The following is a 20696-nucleotide window of genomic DNA, read 5'->3' as shown; positions in this document are numbered from 1 at the left end:
CCCGTGTTTGATCCCTGGGTCAGGAAGACTCCCTGGAGAAATGAATGGCAACCCACTCCAGTACTCCTGCCTGGAAAATCCCGTGGACAGAGGAGCCTCGCAGGCTATGGTTCATGGGGTCACAAGAGCTGGACATGACTTAGTGACTAAACCACTACCACAACTTAAAGTCATTTGGACCAACAACATACATTCATTAAGTTCTTTGGAACCACGGAACCAACTTAATTTAATCCAAGAATTGAAAAGAGGATCTGGCTCATCTCATCACCCCAGGGAGGATGGCGGCTTATCACCGCAGCACTAAAGCACAGCCCTGACCCCACTTCGCATCTCCCAGGGGCCCAAGGCAGTTCACAACCCATGGAAAGGCACACCCCCACTTCAAGAAAGGACCCTGGATATCTTCCGGGTGACACATCATTTCACAAGATTAAGCTCTATTAGTGGCTTTATCATCTGGGTTTCACGGGTTTGTCATGATGACTAACTTCTCACAATCAAAACTCCAAATTGCCCAATGGACCCTTCTTCCTGTGTGCGGACAGCTCAGGATGGCGCAGTCAGGCACGCTGAAGTGTGAGAGTAAAGATGAGCTGTCAGGAGAGAGGAAGGGAGGAAGTAGGAGGGGGAGAAGGCAGAGGGAAGAAGGGAGAGGGGGAGGGGGAGAGGGACTGATTAACCTTTTTAATGCCAGGACTCTACCTTACTTTTATTTTAGTGGATATCTTTCTCTAGTGTTATTTCAGCCAACAAACCTGCGCTAAGCACCCACCAGGACACAGTGCTGCAAGTGTCCGGCACCAAGTCTGAAGCCCTCAGAGTGCTGACATCCTGGAGAGGCGCGGGCGGGGGGTGGGCGTGGATTCAGCAAACTGTGAGCGGGGGCACCAAGTTAGAGTGGGCACTGGGGAGTCACTGCAAAGGAGTTTCAACCAGGGAAAAATAACATACTTTACACACCCTTTGGAATGACTGAGGGTCTGCAATGAATAGCATGAGTTACTCTAATGCGCTGGAGGTGAATTCAAAACACATAAGGACCAGGTATGTGCCAGGCCAGGGAAAGTGATCCTTCTCTCACAAAAACCAAAAGATTCCACCAGCAAATGTGAAAACGCAACTCTGCCAAGTGCCATGACAGCAAGTGCTCAGAGCATACGTCTGTGACCAGGACCCAGCTGGGGGCCTCGGGGCAAGATGGGTGGGGGTCCTAAGTGTCTGGAGATGGCAGCGGGACGATTAGACCAGTGTGGGGGGGACACAATGGTGAAGAGGGACGGTGGCCCCTGGCAGAGCCTGGCCCGAGAGTCACGTTAGCATCTGGATCCCATGAGTGATGGGCAACCACTCAAAGAGGATGACACCACCCGTGTCTTGTTCTGAACAGATTCTTCCCGTTGAGCTGCAGAGAACAGATCAGACGCTCTCAGAGAAGCTGGTTAGAATGAAGGCGCCTGCTGGCGGCTGTGTGAACCAGTGGGAAGGAACTGTGGTGCTGGAGAAGACTCCTGAGAGTCCCTTGGACAGCAAGGAGATCAAACCAGTTCATCCTAAAGGAAATCAACCCTGAATACTCACTGGAAGAACTGATGCTGAAGCTCCAATACTTTGGCCACCTGATGTGAAAAGCCTACTGACTCACTGGAAAACACCCTGATGTTGGGAAAGATTGAGGGCAGGAGGAGAGTGACAGAGGATGAGATGCCTAGATAACATCACCAACTCAATGGACATGAATCTAAGCAAACTGTGGGAGATGGTGAAGGACGGGGAAGCCTGGCATGCTACAGTTGATGGGGTCACAAAGTTAGACAGAACTTAGCAAATGAACAAGAACAGCAGCAGTTCTAGGATTTTTAGCTTTGAACGGATTTGATATCAATGTGCTTTTAGTGGAGTCAAACACCTGCAAATAGCAGGCTTCCAGAAGGTGTAACAGGTGTAAATGGAAGTGCCTACTCCATTTCTGGTTCCCATTCCAACAGCATCCTCGCTGGTCTCCCTGCCTTCAGCCATACTCCACCGCATGCCATCTGCCTTCTGCAGATGGAGCAGTCTTCCCAAGTACAAACTTCTCCCATTTCAAAGCCTTCATCCTGTAACTTCGGGACGAAGCCTGAATTCCCTGGCTAAAACGCTCAGGGCCTCCTAAGGGCCACTGGCCCTGCCTGCCTTTCTGCCTCAGCCCTGCCCCACCCACCAAGGAATGACTAAGGGTGACGTAGGGTGTTCTGGGAAGTGTTTACTCCAAAACCTACAGATTTTTCATCTGACCTTAGCAGGAAACCCAAGTACAGAAATAATGCAAGTGGTGCCCAGTCAGTGCCCTGGCCAGGCTATGCAAGAGGCCTCCTGCTCAGCCATTGTCTGAGAGATAAAGACCCTTCCCCTCTGCCAACTATCTTGGGTCTAGCACAGAGATAAAGATAAATAGGGCCAGACCAATTAAATTTTGCCCCAGGAGACCCCATTTGTGCAAGAATGCCCCTATAATCCCATCACCCCCCATTTCTGACCTAGAACTTCCAATCTAAACCCTCCTCGGTGCCATCTTAATGGGATCTTATTTATGCCTTGTTCAGTTGCTCAGTTACGTTCAACTTTTTGCGACCTCATGGACTGCAGCACACCAGGCTTCCCTGTCCTTCACCATTTCTTGGAGTTTGCTCAAATTCACGTTCATTGAGTCGAATGCCATCCAACTGTGATGCCATCCAACCATCTCATCCTCTGTCGTCCCCTTCTCCTCCACCCCTCAATCTTTCCCAGCATCAGGATCTTTTCCGATGAGTCACCTCTTCACATCAGGTGGCCAAGGTATTGGAGTTTCAGCTTCGGCATCAGTCCTTCCAATGAATGAATATTCAGGGTTGATTTCCTTTAGGATGGACTAGTTTGATCTCCTTGCTGTCCAAGAGACTCTCAAGAGTCTTCTCCAGCACCACAGTTGGAAAACATCAATTGTTCGGCATTCAGCCTTCTTTATCTTGTTTAAACAGCAACTGAAACCCAGCCGCTACACCACATATCTGTGTGCTGAGCCTTTTGTAGTATGCATATAAAGGGAACACAGAGAGCTTCGGTGCTGGACAGACATTCTGGTTCTGGCCTGGGAGACGGGAGGTGCCATTTCAGCCTGGTGCCTTCTCTGAACATCACCCTGGCCACAAAAACAAGTCCAAACCTAAGCTGACTGGGCCTGGCACTTCTGACCCCTATCCCTTCCCCGAGGGGCCACAGAAGCTCAACTGTCTCACTAGAAACACTCTGAGCGTCTGGGATGCTGAGAATTCTACCCCAGGCTTCATTTCAGCTCCAGCCAAACACAGTGTGACCATGCTTGAACAGTGTAACCCATGCACAGACCCAAAACCTCTCTCCCTAAGCAGCCTAGGAAGGCCAGCAGGGAAGCAGGCGAGAGACCAATCAGGTGACCCTCTGCAGGCAGGGCCACAGGAGCATGGGGAGGGCAGGCAGTCCTGGGAGCGTCACCCAGGTCTCCCCGAGCTCCCCACGCCCTGTGCGCCTGGCAAATCAGTGATGGCTGAACTGGGGCATGAGCACAGACACCACAGAATGGAAATGGGCAGGGAAAAATGCACACAGTGTGTGTGCACATGTATGAATTCTGCATGACTGTGTGATAAGGCTAACTATAATGTTTTAAGTAAACTGCCTGATGGTTGGACTAAATTATCACTCAGCACAAGAGCCGCCTCACTGGAAAGACCCTGATGCTGGGCAAGATGGAGAGCAGGAGAAGAAGGGGACGACAGAGGGTATCTGGTTGGATGGCATCACCGACTCAAATGACGTGACTTTGACCCAACTCCAGGAGACGGTGAAGGACAGGGAAGCCTCGCATGCTGCACTTTACAGGGTCACAAAGAGTGAGACCCTACTTAGCGCCTGAACAACAAAAACAGAAGCACCACACAGATAAATATGTGCCTCAAACTGAGCCTGTGAGTCTTCTGGTCTTTTTTTTTTTAATACAACAGTAAACACAATCATAAAAAATAAAGGAGTTGAGGTAAACAACGTGTACCAGGTCAGCGTTTTATTTTTACAGTGCTTGATTTCATACAGATTTTCAAACAAAAGTAATTTCAAAACTTCGATCTTCTCTATTATTAAAGAAACTACAGTATGAGTCCCTGTATCCTGTATAATAGATAATGAATCAATTCCCTCATGCGGTCTCTACCAACCTCGGCACAGCACCGCATCACACATCAGCTAGCCATGCAGACTTTGAGCCCATTTCATCTCCCGCTTATTCATCTCCTTCTTCTTGTCTTTCTGGCGGCACCAGGCAGCTTGGAGGATCTTAGTTCCCTGGCCAGGTATCAAATCTGAGCCCAAAGGAGTGAAAGTGCCAAGTCCCAACCACTGGACTGCCAGGGAAGTCCCTCCCACCGACTTTAAAATTAACGATAATATATATTAAAATCCACACCTACTCCAAGGCTGGTCTGATTACACGTATTAGCACAGAAACCTGCAGAACCAGCTTTCCTTCCCCAATTCTGAAGAGTAACTCAACACCAAGGGGAGGAATCACTGTACTTGTGAGACCACATGAGATACAGGACTTTTAATCATTTTCCTACTCATTTCTGGACGGTGCAAGAAAGGTGAAATCCACCAACAGGAACCAAAGCATATTTCATTTAAAAGGAATCTCAGGAATTCCCTGGCGGTCCAGTGGTTAAGACTCCATGCTTCCAATGCAGAGGGTGAGGGTTCAATTCCTGGTGGGGGAACTAAGATCCCATACGCCACTCGGCGTGGGCCAAATAATTTTTTTTTTTAATAAAAAATTAAAATAAAAAAACCCCACTAAGTTAGATACCCTAATGGTAGATGCACAGCTTATACATTTTTCTAAACCCAGAGAATGCACAACACCAAGAGTGACCCCTAAGGTAAACTCTGGACTCTGATAACAATGATGTGTCCATGGAGGTTCATCAAGTGTAACAGAGGGTACCACCTCGGAGAGGATGTTGATACAGGGAATGAGCTGGAAGGGGAGGGGACAGGAGTTCTATGGGAAATCTCTGGACCTTCTAATTTTACAGTGAACCTGAAACTGCTCTAAGAAAATCATGTCTTTAAAAAAACAAAAAAGGGGACTTCCCTGGTGATCCAGTGGCAAGGACTCCGAGCTCCCATGCAAGGGACACAGGTTAGATCCTTGGTCATGGAACTAGATCCCACACGCCACCAAAAAAAAAAAAAAAAAGACCCCACATGCTGCAACTAAGACCTGGCGGTACAGCCAAATAAATAAATTAAAATATTAAAAAAAAAAAAAAAAAAAAGACTGATGGACAGACAGGTGGGATAACTGTTATAAAACATTAGTTATAAAATCTAGGAAGTAGATAGGGACGGGTGTTCATTTTATAGTTGTTAACTTTCATGTAGGTTTAGATTTTTTTTCTTAATAAAATGTTGGAAGGAAAGCTCCCCAGACGATTACATACAGACACTTCCTCCAAGTGCAGTGCCCAGACCAGCCGCTTCCACAGCAGCCTGTGGGAAACTGGACTCTAAACCCACTGCTGACCAACTGTACCAGATCTGTGGAGGGGGCCTGGTGAGCCATATGCAACTCGCACCTGCTGAAGGACGCTGGTGGGGACGGTCCCAGCATGCCGCACAGACCAGCATGACCCAAAACCCAGCCACGACTAGACGGGGAAATGGCATCGGCTGTAACCTTAAAGTCACCACCCCTGGGTGTTTTGGCTATTTCATGGGAGCAAACCGAACCAATCATCTCCTAGCTCTCTGGTTCCATGCGTTTCCTGTGTGGAGCCCTAAATGTATTCTTCTGCAGCCTCACCACTGTTTTTCTGTTTTACCATGTTTAACACGAGCGCTAACTGCCAAACCAACAAACAAGTCTTCCTAGTCCTCTCGTTCTTTATTCATCTGTACTTAACAAAAAAAGAATTTATAGAGTCTAAAACAGAGATCACTTATTTGACAATAAGCTGTGTTTGACAAGGGCTTCCCGGGTGGCTCAGACAGTAAAGAATCTGACTGCAATGTGGGAGACCTGGGTTCGATCCCTGGGTTGGGAAGATCCCTTAGAGAAGGAAATGGCAACCCACCCCAGTATTCTTGCCTGGACAGCTACAGTCCATGCGGTCACAAAGAGTTGGACAACACAACTGAGTTACTAGCACTACACTTTGTTTGACAAAAAGTACTGTTTTTGGTTTTGGTTTTTTTCAGATAAAATAAATAAAACTGGCTTTATCTTTAAGCAGTTCAGCAACTATCTAAAGACAAATCTCACTGACTTATTCAAGGTTCTTTATACTTCTAGGTATTTTGAGATAACAGTGTTTGTTGAAATAATATTTTTTTTCCTAAATTCTCACAGGACCTTTAAAGTACACTCCACTGAGTTTTACAGAAATAAATTTTCCTTTTTGAAAACAGCAACTACATGAGTTGATGCTGAGTGTTCTGTTTGTTTCTACAGATTATCTATAGGCTAATTCTTCCTCTATCTCATGAATCAGGCCAAACACATCACAGGAACATCCTGCCCTTCCCACCTGGTGTAAGGAACTTGTTCTATAATCCTGTCCACAAAGACCCTTTAATTTCAAAATAAAGTAACTTGTGTCCTAAGGAAGCCTTGAAGCCTTGGTGATGATGTTGTGTGAGAGTCCCAGCCAGGCCAACTGCAAAGCAGAAAACAGAGCAGAAAACTCCACCCACAGCCAGTAAAAACCCACAATTAACTCCAAGACAGTCAGCTAACGTTAGCTGCTATTTAGCTAAAGCTCATGGGTTTTCAGTCAACAATAAATTCCCAACTAAAATGCGAAAAGGGAATGGCTCATAAATTAGCTGATTACTGGCAGTTCTCTGCCTGCCGACCTAACAAAGACCTACTGACCTGTGGCAGCAAAGTGATGAACCTGCTCTAACTCAAAGGCAATTTTCATGACAATTCCTACAAAGAAACCACCAGAAACACACGCCAGTCCCAAAGACCCCTTGTAATTCTGAATCCTCACCCAGAGATAATAAAGCTGTTTCAAAACTCTCAAGTTCACACCTCTCTAACATAGAAATCCATCTGCTTGGCTTATCTCCACAATGTGTGAGAGACAAAAGGGCTCTCAGTTACCCCAGTCAGAGTCCAAGTTAATCACATCAGGGGCACCCAAACCCGAGGACGCTGTGAAGATGAGAAAGGGCTGGGGAAGAGGTCCCCACGTGGGTCATCGGACATGCCAAGACACTCACTTTTATCCAGACTTCCACCAGAAACAGAAGGTGGCTACCAAGAAACGGGCGCTGGACCCCCTGGTGGTGCAGTGGATAAGAACCCGCCTGCCAATGCACAGGACACGGGTTCGGTCCCTGGTCCGGGAGGATCCCACATGCTGCAGAACAGCTCAGTCGCTGCACCACAACCACTGAACCTGTGCGCTACAGCTGCAACCAGAAAAGCCTGCACACTGCAACTCGAGAGCGGTCCCTGCTCATCACAACTAGAGAAAGCCCTTGAGCAGCAACCAAGACTCAGGACAGCCAATAAATAATTTTTTAAAAAACAGGCTCTGAGGAGCGGACAATCTTGAGAGAGGTACTGGGTCTTGCAAAAATGTTGAGCCTGAGTGCAAACGCCACGTGACCACAGGAGTCCTGGCTCCTCCCCAAGCCATCAACCACACGTGCCACCCAGCTGGTCTCCTTTCGCACCCAACAGCGTTGCGAAGCCGGTGTGGGCACTGCTCGTGGGAGAGAACGTCTCTCTTCACATTATCTTGGAGACCTGAAGCCAACACAGCGATGGGCTGACCCGCCCTGGCAGTAAGTAACGCAGCCCGAGCGTGTGTGCAGGGGCCGAGGGAAAGAAAGGCTGGACCCAGGAGACCCGACTCCAGTCTCGAGTGAGATGAGCCCGGGGCCTACCTTACTGTTTACCTCTCGTGACTACAGAATCAACAAGACAGGCGAGAGTAAATGGTTTCAAAAAGTAGAATTTTTTTCTGTTTACCTTTTAGTCTGAGAAACGTCAAACATACCACAAACGCACAGCAGGGAAATAACACCCATGAGACCCCCAGCTTTAATCACCATCAACATGCAGCGGTGATGGCGGCTTCTTTGCTCCCAACTACCTCCTCCTCGCACTGGGCTAGTCTGCAGTCGGTCTGAGACAGGTCTCATTTCATACTCAAATACTTCACTAGTTAGAAGAAGCAAGTGCATCTGAAGCGAGGATATTCCGAACCTGGCTGCTCAGTCCTTTGCGTGTGTATGTTCAGTCGCTAAGTCGTGTCCAACTCTAGCGACTGCAGCCCACCAGGCTCCTCTGTCCATGGGATTCTCCAGGCAGGAATACTGGAGTAGGTTGCCATTTCTTCCTTCAGGGGATCTTCCCAAACCAAGGATCGAACATCTCCTGCCCTGGCAGGTGGAATCTTTACCACTGTGCCCCCCTGGGAAGCCCATGTGCAATACTTTACTGCTGCTGCTGCTAAGTCGCTTCAGTCGTGTCCAACTCTGTGCGACCCCATAGACGGCAGCCCACCAGGCTTCCCGTCCCTGGGATTCTCCAGGCAAGAACACTGGAGTGGGTTGCCAATTTCCTTCTCCAATGCATGAAAGGGAAAAGTGAAAGTGAAGTCGCTCAGCCGTGTCCGACTCTAGCGACCCCATGGACTGCAGCCTACCAGGCTCCTCCGTCCATGGGATTTTCCAGGCAAGAGTACTGGAGTGGGGTGCCATTGCCTTCTCCGAGTACTTTACTGAGCCTTATTTAAAAAAAAAAAAAAAAAAAACACTTCTGGGTCTCATCTCATCCACAGGTCTGGGAGGGAGCGGGGGCGGGTTTTGTAACTTCTTAGGGTCAATGTCCCACAGCTGAGCAGAACCATCCTTTAAGTTCTAGACCCAAAGCTGATTTGTCTGTCATTCCCTCCAAAGAGAGAATCTTTGGACTGCAGAAAATGTGGCAAAAATACCAAATCAAGAAACCAACTTAGACTTAAAACACTATCTGGAGACCGACCACCTGTGAGTGGAACCGGGTACCCTAAGTCTCAATCCCACTAATGAACCTGTACTAGAGGTTTCAAAAGAGGCCGCCTTGACTGGATGGGAGGAGAGCTTGGGGGAGACTGGATACATGTATATGTATGGCTGAGTCCCTTCACTGTTCACCTGAAATACAACATTGTTGACTGATTTTACTCCAATACAAAATGAAAAGCTTAAAAAAAAAAAAAAGGCTGCCTTTTGTAAGCACTCCACATTTTAGAAATGAACAGGCCCACACCGGCCCACCCCTTCCTTCTGTAGAAAAGGAATCTGAGGCCCAGGGAGGGGACATGACCAGCCCAACACAATTGATCCTATCACCGCAGCACTGAAGGAAATCCCTGACCTTGAAGCTGTCAGGCACGGACCTCAGGGCTTTGCCTGCTATGGGAGTCCATCAGGGCCGTCTAGGGCTTCCATGGACACAGGTCCACTCTTGAGCACCATGGGCATCACCAAGGTTGTGATCCATTGGAACACATTCAGAGCCATCACCCCTACAAGGGACGCGCAGACACACTAAGAGCGCTGGAAGGACTGAAGATGCCCAGTCTAATGTTAAGGAGCCCTTGGGACACAGGAATGAGGATTCCATCGCCTGGCCAGTCAGTCATCACGCACCAGGGCAGAGGCTGCAGAGAAGAAAACACCAGCCCGCATCTCCAACCATGAGTGATGCACACGACAGCGACCGTGAGCTCCGGACCCTGACTTGGCCAGGAATGAGGACCAGGGGCCAGCCAGAACACTGTGCTGGGGAGGGCTTTCTGAAGGCGGTGGGGAGGGGAGGCACAGGCTAGCTCAGGGCCCTTCCGCCACTGAGCCCATCTGACACCGTCACGGCAACTTACGGCTTCCTTCTCAACCTCTCCCAACTAAGCTGAGAGAACAGAACAGGGCTGGCAACGGAGAATTTGGCAATAAGTAGTTAATGCCGTGAACCTTTGAAGCCTGCAGGCTGCACCCTCCAGGTGAGGGGTCCACACAGAAGGCACACCAGCCACACAGGGCACACGCTGCTGCAGGCATTGCCCCCTCGAAACAGAAATGGTGATTCTAGGAGTCCTGAGAGGCTGTGCAAAAAAGCAGATCATAATCTGCCTGACCCATGCTGTCTGCTTATCCAAAGCCTATTTTTCTTACTATATACAACTGAACATCTTCATTTACTTCATGTCTACTACAGGTATTTACAACTACTAGTATGTTAGTTTATACAAGATGCTTATTATACACAAGAAACATGGGGCAACATCCTCAGATAAGATGGGTGCACGTCCACCACTGAGTCAAGGCTGGGTGCACGCAAGCTCAAGCCCATCTCATGGATCACAGAGAACGTGGGCAGGAAATGGCTGGTTCTGAAACCTTTTTATTCCAGAGACTCCACAGCTCTTCCCCCAGAAGCAGAACAGGCACCCTCCAGAAATACCCTCAAATAAAGGCACTGATATTAATACATATAGTCACAGCTATGACGAGAGAGGTCTACATCAACCACAGAAATCAACAGCAAACTCCCAAAGGGAGGAACTCCAACATAACACAGTTGAAAACTAAGCTAGTCAGAAAATTAACAGTAATTCATGAACTTCTCATCCAGGGGATAGGGGGGCGGGGAGGCGGTGGATAATGGGTTGAAGGGGGGAAAAAATCAGACTTTGCTTTACTTTTGACTCTCAAATAGCTAATAATCAGATTTCCACAATCTACTGAACTGTGAACACAATCCCCTGAAAGTGTTAGTCGCTCAGTTGTGTCCAACTCTTTACAACCCCACAGACTGTAGCCCACCAGGCTCCTCTGTCCATGGGATTCTCCAGGCAAGAATAGTGGAGTGGGTTGCCATTTCCTCCTCCCGGGGATCTTCCCAACCCGGGGATCAAACCCTGGTCTCCTGCACTGTAGGCAGAATCTTTACCATAAGAACCACCAGGGAAGCCCTGTGTTCCCCTGAAGTGAGTTATTATAAACGAACTCCAGTAACAACAAGAGAACCATAAGAGAAGCCCCAGTAGCTCAGTGGTAAAGAATGGCAGGTTCAATCCCTGGGTTGAGAAGATCTCCTGGAGAAGAGAATGGTAACCCACTCCAGTATTCTTGCCTGGGAAATCCCATGGAGAGAGCAGCCTGGCAGGCCCCAGTCCACGGGGGTCACAACGAGTCGGACACGACTGAGTGCTGAGCACACATCTGTAAAATGGAAGAGTTACTTCTATGCTTTTTAGATGCTGAGGTTGCTGAATTCATGGTAAGAAAGCCCCTACGATTAGTGCTAAAGACAATCCACCTAGAGCACCAAGCTTTCAAAGGACAGAATTTTAAACATGGTTTTTATTAATGTGCCTCACAGAAAAATCAAGTAATAAAAACCGTCTCTACAGCAAAAGAGACACAGATGTATAGAACAGTCTTTTGGACTCTGTGGGGTGGGGGGGGGGATGAGTTGGGAGAATGACATTGAAACATGTATAATATCATATAAGAAACGAATCGCCAGTCCAGGTTCGATGCAGGATACAGGAAGCTTGGGGCTGGTGCACTGGGATGACCCAGAGGGATGGTATGGGAAGGGAGGTGGGAGGGGGGTTCAGGATTGGGAACATGTGTACACTCGTGGCGGATTCATGCTGATGTATGGCAAAACCAACACAATATTATAAAGTAATTAGCCTCCAATTAAAATAAATAAATTTAAATTAAAAAAAAAATGGTCTCTAAAGACCAGCCTGATGCAGCAGACTGCAAAAATATGCTATTAATTCTGCCAAAACCAGAAATTCCACTTGCTTTCCAAATTAAAGCCTAAGACAATTGTAGTAATTATTCTTATATTAAGCAAACAGTCACAAAAGATGACTGAATTCATGAGCCTGCATCCCTGAATTTTCAGGAAGCACCATCCAAAAGTCAAAGGAACATGACAGCAAGAGCCATGTTTACGGCAGTGCCTGTGTGTAACAGGCACTCTGCAAAAGTGTGTTTTGTTTTGTTTTTTAATCAGTAAGAGTGAGAGTGGCAACAAGCCATTTTAGGCAAAAAAGGTCAACGTCCTTTATGGCAACCTCCCCCTCGGCCTGTCCGCCTCTCCTACTGTGAACCCCTGTGCCCCCTACCTCTCGGGTCCTTCAGTGGGGTTTTCTGGGCTAACGGAACTACAGGCTGCCTCAGGTTCTTCCCAGAACTACTTACTGTGTTGGCCAAAAAGTTCATTTGGGTTTTTCTGCAGCATCTCATGGAAAAAGCCTAATGAACTTTTTGGCCAGCCCAGTACCATCCTATGAATACGATTCTGAGACATCAGCATAAAAACCACTGGCCTCACCCACAGGCCCCACAAAAGACCCACACCTAAAGACTACCAAGCCACACATCACTCCGCCCATTTCTCTCGTTTCTCTCTGCACAGCATTTTACATATCCACACTCTGCCCACCCTCCCTCCAGCGGCCCGCCCTCTGTTCCAACAACCGACAGGCAGAGGACACCGTCTGCTGCCTGCTCCCCAGTTCTGCAAGAGCACGCGATCAAGAGCAGGTCTCTCCCCAGCTCTCCACTTGATTATAGTCACACCTGCCCCAGCCCAAGTCAGAACCCAGCTCCGTCTGGCAGGCTCCTGCCAGGCTCCGCAGCCCCCACTGTGGGGTCTACATTAACCGGGAACCAGCACCAGGGCTCCGGCATGATCCCAGCCGCCGGCCACTCCATGACCACCTCATCCAGAAACTTGGCTCTCTCTCTATTCACTTACCCTCTGAAACACTTACTGTTGTGTCAGGAAGCTCGCTACAAACTGAAATGGAGTGAGGAGAACCATCATCGGTTTCCTATTCTGATTCTCATCATGTCACCAAATCACCACACCGGATGGGCGGGGCAGCGCCCCACTGCACTGCCTTCAACCCAGACAGACGGAAAGGAAGCACCCAAGGTGGGGGGGAGGGGCACCCTAGTCCTGACCAGGCCCCAAGATCCCTCACTGCGCTCACCTGTCACCCACGGGGTCAGGAGGCAGAATCTCTAGCAACCTTTTCTACCTCCACATTCTGTGATGCTCAAAGCCCAAGGTCCCTTCACAAAACCACAACACAAGACACGTGACACCACACAGATCAGACAGAATCCCCGCCCGACCAGGCCACCCTAACAGCTGTGTTCCAATGAAAGGTCGGTCTAAGTCAGCTGCCTCCCAAGACTTCCCCCTGGAACCTCTTTCTAGGTCCTTAGTAAGCCAAGTGCAAAACTACTATAGCATCACCAGGAAGCATTTTAGAGACACAAGGCCCCATCCCAGACAGCTGGATGACAACCTGCATTTTAACAAGCTCCCCGGCTGACTCAAGTGCACCTTAAAGGTTGAGAAGCACCAGGACTTCCCTGGTGGTCCAGTGGCTAAGACTTTGCGCTTCCAACGCAGAGGGCCTGGGTTCGATGCCTGGTCAGGGAACTAGATTCCACCTGCCACAAATAATGTCGGTGCAACCAAATAAAAAAAAAATTTTTTAATTTTTTTTTTTTTTTTTCAAAAAAGGCTGAAAAGCACCAAAGGAGATCAAACCAGTCAATCCTAAAGGGAATCAACCCTGAATATTCACTGGAAGGACTGATGCTAAAGCTCCAATACTTTGGCCACCTGATGCAAAGAGCTGAAAAAACCCTGATGCTGGGAAAGATTGAAGGTGGGATAAGAGGGTGACAGAGGATGAGATGGTTGGATGGCATCACCACCTCAATGCACAGAGTTTGAGCAAACTGAGGGAGATAGTGAAGGACAGGGAAGCATGGAGTGCTGCAGTCCACGGGGCTGCAAAGAGTTGGACACGACTTAGTGACTGAACAACAGCAATAAAGGAGGCACAGAAAACCGAGGCGGGGGGGAAGGGGGCCTTCAGGGCTGGCAACCTCTGCGCGCTCTGCCTCTCAACCCCAGCCCAACTCCCATCCGTCCCTCATCCCACTGGGATTCCAGGGCCCCACGCCCTCCCACCTGGTCACACCTTGCCTATCAAATCAACCTGCCAATACTCTGGGAAACAGCCTGGAAAATGGGTAAGTGCTAAACTTAAGTCAACTGAAAAGCCTTAACACCCAGTTTCTCCACTGCCTGCTAGCTATGTGACTGTAGGCAAATTATTTAACCTTACATATTATTCATATGGGAAATAAGGATTAAAATTAAGAAATATATACACAAAAGATCTCATGAAGTCAGTACTCAAGAGGGCAATTATCTTTTTAACATACCACCAAGATGGCCCCTCTCTTTACTAACCCAAATAAATCTTATCGGTTCCAAAACTCCCACAGGTCCGTCCAGTCTCCAATGTCCAGCCTGTTTTCTCTTGTGAGTGTTCATCTGCACATTCCCATTCATTTATACAGTCACATTTCTAGAGCAAAGTCTAAGGAGTCCTCGCTGGGCTCAGCACATCCTGATTCTTCCCTAAACCCACCAAAATCAGTGTGCGGAATACCCTCAGCTCTCAAGCACCCTGGACATTGCCCCATTGTGTGACCCGCTGACATGAAAAAGCAATCCACGTAAAGAAATTAAGTGTAATGTGGGAGAACCTTAATCTCTGGCACTCAACCCTCAAATCTCATCATTTGTTTTATTCTTCCTGAGAACTGGAACTCATCTCCAAATTCCATCTTCTGACATGTAAACATCAGACACAATCTGGTTAATTCACCTGTATATAGATCTTATTTCCACTTCATCATCAGCATTTTAGGGAAGGAAGTACACTTCACTTACTCTCCTCAACACCAATGAGAAGCTTGCAAAGAACATGCCGGAGACGCATGGTTTCCTCCAGGCCCCACTCTCATTTCCTGCTGAGCTAAGTAAAGCAGGTCTCGTGTTGCCATATATGAATCCAGGCATCTGACCACCTAAAACCAAAGCTGACATATAACTGACTTCTCCAGGGCATCTTCCCAACCTAGGGATCAAACCTGGGTCCCCTGCATTGCAGGCAGATTCTTTACCATCTGAGCTACCAGGGAAGCCCCATGACTGACTTATCCTTTTCCTATTATCATCCATTCAAACACACAGATGAAACTCCTAACTCTCAGCTGATAACACTGCAATTACTGATTAGACATTTTTTGTAAAATGAAGATTTTTACATTTTTATTTATGTGGCTACACCAGATTGTAGTTTCAGCACGCAGTATCTTTAGTTGTAGGATGTGGGATCTAGTTCCCTGACCAGGGATCAAACCCAAACCCAGACCCTCTGAATTGGGAGTGTGGAATCTTAGCCACTGGACCACCAGGGATGTCCCTGGTCTCTTCTTCTTATACGGGCACTAATGCCATAAATGCCTAATTTCCATGCTTATTCAGGGTTGATTGATATCAATGATGAATTTCATAGCTTTCCCACAATTTGCTGATGAAAGCACATTTCTTTGATTAATTACAGAAGACGGTTGAGGAATATATTTCTTAAACTGTTTTTGGGGGAAGAGGGGCTCATTTGAAACATAAGATAATTACAACCATTAAGTATAAATACATTGTGTGTGTGTGTGTGTGTTATCACTCAGTCGTGTGTGACTGTTAGTGACCCCATGGATTGTAGCCCACCAGGCTCCTCTGTCTTGGAATTCTCCAGGCAAGAATACTGGAATGGGTTGCCATTTCCTTCTCCTGGGGATCTTCCCAACCCAGGGATTGAACCTGGATCCCCTGCCTTGCAGGCAGACTCTTTACTGACTGAGCCACCAGGGAAGCCCAAAACATGTTGTACGAGATGGCATAATCTTCTCAGAGTTAAAGTTCATTTCTCAAAGGCTTCTTCACAAGTAGAGGAAATGCATTTTAGCAAAAGCTCCCTTCCCTGTAGTTTAGTCTGAGCAGGTTGCACGGGTGAAATCTGTGATCTGGGTAGTTCCTCTTTTGCTAGTTATTTATAAACAAGCAGTTTAAAAGTTAAAAACTATGTTTTGAGAGTATAAGAATAGTAAGTGTTAAACTAAATCTGACAAGACCATTACGTAGCATTTACGCAGCACCATCAGATTTCCAAAGTGCCTTGAAGTCACTACTGTTTCTTAGAGCACCGCATTGGGTTGGATTTGAGATTTATCTGCACTCATATATGAGTAGCCCTGAAGATTTTCAACAACCTGCTCTGTCCCAAGGCCAGCTGAGTTTCCAGACTGTAATTGCAATGGAAAGATCCTTGGGTATTTGTTACTCCTGGTGATGGGAGGTAGGAACTTCTTCATTTATCATTCAAACTGAAATACTGCACTAGCAATGCACATTTTTTCCTCTTAGATGACATATTTTAGGCATACCAAAGATTCTGCTGTAACAGAAATTTTTGATTCATCAACCCTTGAGGTTCAAGGCAAACTATTCTTAGTGTTTCAGGGCCAGAGTCTTTGATCTTCCTTAAGAAACATAGTTCTCTATGCTTCTGATAATGATAGGTATGTTACCTAAGTATATACTTGTACATATCTGGAATAGACTTTCTACAGTGAAATTCTCCACAGTGAAAATTTTGTAAGAGATGATATAATAATCTAGGGAGAGTTATTTCATATCTAGACAGCTTGGCATGGTTCCATTTCCTTGCCTCTTTTTTTTGTCTCCCCTCTGCTGTACTGTATGGTACTTAATTTATAAAGGTTTTGAAAGAATCAGTGACATTATCAAGTCATTCCTTAAGGCATTTGCAGGAGGAACCGAGAGTATCTCTAGATGTTCTCTCACCAATACTGGGGGATGGGGTGGGAACTGTCTGTGATCTGATTGGTAAAGAATCTGCCTGCAAATGCAAGAGACACGGGTTCAATCCCTGGATCAGGAAGATCCCCTGGAGTAGGAAATGGCAACCTGCTCCAGCATTCTGGCCTGGAGAATTCCATAGACAGAGGAACCTGGCGGGCTACATTCTATGGGGTCACAAAGAGTTGGGCACAACTGAGGAGGTGAACACACACACACACATGAACAGACACATTAGTCTGCAAAATAGCTCTTCCATCATGAGAGGAGTGAGTCCTAACCGACAGAACTTTTGTCAAGTGCCAGAAAAGCGTCTTGAAAGTATATGCCGCGGAAATTCAGTAGTCCTTTGCAAGAACAAGCTTGGAGGACTACTCCTCACTCTTCCCCATTTCCAAACCTCCCACAAAGCTGCAGTAATCAAAGCTGTGTGGCCCTGGCAACAGGATAAATACAGAGATCAAGGGGATGGAGTGGAATGGAATTCAGAGTTCAGAAATTTAAATAAGGGAAAAAAAGTTCAGAAATGCTCACATTTAAGGTCAATGGTTTTTGACATGTGTATCAAAACACCTGAATGGAAAAGGAATAGTCCTTTCAACAAAGGGTGCTGGGCCACCGGATATCCACATGCAAATGAATGAAGCTGCACCCCTACTTCCGAATCCACACAAAATTAATTCAAAGTGGATCAAACAGCTAACCATAAGAGTCAAAACTATGAAATTTCAAAGAAAAACATAAGAGGAAATCTTCAATAATCTTAGCTTAGGCAGTAGGTTCTTAGATATGACACCACAAGCACACAAAGCAAGAGAAACAGTAAGCTGACCTTTATCAAAATTAAAAATACTTCTGTGCTTCAAAGTACATCATCAAGAAACCAAAGTCAACTCACAGAATGGGAGAAAATCTTTGCAAGTCATACATCTGGCAAAAGACATGTATCCAGAATACATAAACAATTCTTAGAAACGAAAAACTTTCAAAAACAAAAAACACAATTTAAAAATGTCCAAAGGATATGAATACCATTCCTCCTAATATATTCAAATGACGAACAAGCATATGAAAAGATGCTCAACATTATTAGTTATCAAAGAAAAACAATCTAAACCACTAAAATGAAATACCACTAGGATGGCTCTAATCAAATAGATAATTAGATAATTACAAGTATGCTAAGGAGGTACAGAAACTGGAACCTTCATACACTGCTGGTGGGAATGCTGAACGGTCCAGTTGCTTTGGAAAACTAGCAATTTCTCTAAAGGTTAGAGTTAACATGTGACAGTAAAAGCAATTCTACTCCTAGATAGACAACCAAGAAAATGAAAGCAGTCTATACAAGAACTTGCACACAAGTGTTCACAGCAGCAGTATTCCTAATTGACCAAAAGTAGAAACAGTCCACAAGACCCTCAACTGAATAACAAATAAAACTAGTACTTAGATTCAATGGAATGTTATTCTGCAACAAAAAGAAATGAAGTACCAATACATACTACAACACAGTGAAAGAGAAAGTCACTCAGCTGTGTCTAATTCTTTGCAACCCCGTGAAACAGTTCATGGACTTCTCCAGGCCAGAATACTGGAGTGGGTAGCCTTTCCCTTCTCCAGGGGATCTTCCCAACCCAAGAAACCAAACCCAGGTCTCCCACATTGCAGGCAGAGCCTTTAATAGCTGAGCCACCAGGGAAGCCCAAGAATACTGGAGTGAGTAGCCTATCCCTTCTCCAGGGGATCTTCCCGACCCAGGAATCGAACCGGGACCTCATGCATTGCAGGCAGATTCTTTATCAGCTGAGCTACCAGGGAAGCCCTACTACAACACAGATGAGGCAAAAAAAAATGACAGAAGATGTCGCTCATCTCCAAATACGAGCACCGCAGGTTGCTCACAGGGCACCCCGAGGTCTGACAAGCACGCCCTCCCCACCCTACTCCCCATGGGGGTGCTGAGGAGGGCTCCACGGAGAGCTGCTAACTCGGCAAAGTCCAGACACGACAAGAGCAGCAGACAGAGGATGCAAGGTCTCCAAAGAGACATGTGCTCCGGGAAAACAGAAAGGGCTGGCAATTACCATAATCAATGGGACACACCCCTCTTATCTCTATTCCATTAACCAGGACGATGAGTCATCACCTCCAAGGCTCCTCACCCATCTCTGCCTCAGCCAGAGACAGAATTTAAATCATAAAGTGTCACCGTATATCACAATGTCTACTTTATCAGATCTAGCTTAGTAATAGGCTCCCACGGCCCCCTGCTCTTTCCCACCGGCCACATCACCCGCCTCAAACTGAGGGCTACCTGCTGCCTGATGGCGCACTGACCACTTTTCTTGTTAATTCTACCAAGAAGGTCCATACAGACTTGGACCATAAAGAAGGCTGAGCGCCAAAGAATTGATGCTCTTGAACTGTGGTGTTGGAGAAGACTCTTGAGAGTCCCTTGGACAACAAGGAGATCAAACTAGTCAGTCCTAAAGGAAATCAACCCTGAATATTCATTGGAAGGACAGATGCTGTATTTTGGCCACCTGATGTAAAGGGCCAACTCATTAGAAAAGACCCTGATGCTGGGAAAGATTGAGGGCCAGAAGAGAAGGCGGCAACAGAAAATGAGAGGCTGGATGTCATCACCAACTCAACAGACATGAGTTTGAGCAAATTCTGGGAGACAAAGAAGGACAGGAAAGCCTGGAGTGCTGTAGTCCATGAGGTCGCAAAGAGTCTGAGCTCTGACCGACTGAACAAAACCAAGAAGGAGGCCGGCACGGTGCCTGACACACCATGTCCACAGCCAGCAATAGGCTAAGAGACAAGAGAAAGGGCTGCTGCTAGCAAAGCAGGCTCAGATCTCTCACAAACAGCAACAAACCACACAGACGCTAAGCCCCCAAGTCAGGAAGAATAAAGAGCTGAACATCTACAAGTCTGTTCTGGGAATTAGGAGGAGACACACAGAGAGAAAACAGGTATTCTCACTCGCCAGGCTCAAACAGGAAAGGCCCTAAAACAGCAGGCAGGCCCCCCGCAGGTGAATGAATACAGCCAGAAAAGCCTGCACCACCAGAGTGCACAACCTCAACCCCGGGCCGTCCTCACTGCCTGACTCGGGGCCCCAGTAAGTCCTATGTCCCTTGGATGCACAGACCTGACCAGGGTAACACTTAGTCTTTGATCTGAGACTTCCCAACTGAATAGTCAGCAAACCACCCCGCAGTTACACAGAAGGTCCCAGAGTCGCTGATGTGGCGTGGGTTCTGACTGCCAACAGTACTCTCTTTTCTTTTTTTGGCCACAACACGCAGCATGCAGGATCTTGGTTCCCCGACCAGGGATCGAATCCTCGCCCCTAGGGTGGAAGCATGGATTCTTAACCAGTGGACCACCGGGGAAGTCCCCATTCACAGCATTCTATTAGTATCTACGTGTGTGTGCTCAGGCATGTCTGACTCTTTGCAACCCTCTCTGGACTGTCAGTATCATAAGCAGGTAAAATTGAAAGCTCTAAGTACAAGAATTTTCCAAAAGTTACCCTAGTATTAAATTTAGATTTGACCTGAATGCATTCAAGTCTCTAATAAAAGATAGCATAAGAGTTCTTTAGAATGAAAGATGAAAAAAATACCCTAAAAGGTACACTTGAGGATAATCAAATGAGTAACTGTATGTCCCCCAACCCCGTGTGTGTGTGTGCGCGCACGCACACACTTAATCACATCCAAGTCTTCACAACCCCATGAACCATAGCCCACCAGGCTCCTCTGCCCGTGGGATTTTCCAGGCAAGAATGCTGGAAATACTGGAGTGGGTTGTCATTTCCTCCTCCTCCAGGGGATCTTCCCTACCC

The 20696-nt window shown here is 47.0% G+C and overlaps 1 protein-coding gene and 1 non-coding gene across 51 annotated transcripts in view; one reads left to right on the top strand and one right to left on the bottom strand.

Moving 5' to 3' along the window:
• The window catches only part of MAP4K4 (mitogen-activated protein kinase kinase kinase kinase 4), a 150459-nt gene that overhangs the window by 119172 nt on the left and 10591 nt on the right, over positions 1 to 20696 (bottom strand). The gene's annotated exons all lie outside the window — the stretch shown is intronic.
• On the top strand, positions 13459 to 13531 carry TRNAG-UCC (transfer RNA glycine (anticodon UCC)). The gene has a single exon. It is a non-coding gene; the product is annotated as a tRNA-Gly (tRNA).

The sequence above is a fragment of the Bos taurus genome, chromosome 11 (genome assembly GCF_002263795.3).
Source record: "Bos taurus isolate L1 Dominette 01449 registration number 42190680 breed Hereford chromosome 11, ARS-UCD2.0, whole genome shotgun sequence".
NCBI classification, from domain to species: Eukaryota; Metazoa; Chordata; class Mammalia; order Artiodactyla; family Bovidae; genus Bos; species Bos taurus.
Note: the sequence above shows the minus strand (reverse complement) of the source record. Positions and strands in the feature narration are given on the sequence as shown.